Raw genomic sequence first — 1,035 nt, forward strand, 5'->3', positions numbered from 1 at the left:
GGTTATTGTGAGGATTGCATGAGATAAAGTTCATGAAGGTTGAACATGCTTATTAAATACTTTCCTCAGTTCTATATTATCAACTTCTGTCCATTACTTGGAACAACTGGACACACCAAAGAAAATGAGACTGACAACAGTTGAGATAAAAGCACACCAATGATATCATTCTCTTTGGAACAGCAGATATTGAGCATTAATTGGATGTGGACTTTTAGATATTGCTATTATTTGTGGCCCTTCATATTCCACCCAACCTCATATATACAGCATATCCATGGTTTTAAAACTTAGTGGAAATTCACGTTAGAAAAATGTATAGGACTCCTTTTGAAGTTGTGGTTAGTTGAGTCGGTTCCAACTCATAGTGACCCTATGTACAACAAAACTAAACACTGCCTGGGCCCACGCCATCCTCACAATCGTTGTTATGCTTGAGCCCATCATTACAGCCACTGTGTCAGTCCATCTGTTGGAATCCTTAGGAGTGGAATAATGGGGTAAAAAATTGTGGAAAACTAGGCTCTAAATCATTTCCTTTCCCCTGATTTAAGAGTTGCCCCTGGACTGTATGACTTGAACAATCTCCCTAATGATGTTCACTCTGTTTAGGTGGTCCTTGAAAAAGTACCAATTTGTTCTGGTCTTTCTCTTTGCCATTGAGGAGATCAACAAAAGTCCACATTTGCTTCCCAACCTGTCCCTGGGTTTTGATCTCTACAATGCCATTCCCAGTTATCACAAGACCTTAGAGAGTGTCCTGTTGGGGGTCTCTGGAGAAAATCAGACTCTCCCTAATTACAACTTACAGAGAAGAGCAAATCTGTTGCCATCATTGCAGGAAGTGAATCAGTATTTTCCGCAGAGATTGGAACCCTGCTGGAGCTCTACAAAACCCCACAGGTAAGTGGGTTGTGAGTATTTAACAGAGAATATCAAGTTGTTCCCTGCCATGTAATCAAGGGAAAGAAAGACACAGGGTTTACGTATTCCTCAACACTTGTACACAAATCCTAGCTAACTCCTTGAATTGTG

Source organism: Trichechus manatus, unplaced genomic scaffold (assembly GCF_000243295.1).
Source record: "Trichechus manatus latirostris isolate Lorelei unplaced genomic scaffold, TriManLat1.0 scaffold00057, whole genome shotgun sequence".
NCBI classification, from domain to species: Eukaryota; Metazoa; Chordata; class Mammalia; order Sirenia; family Trichechidae; genus Trichechus; species Trichechus manatus.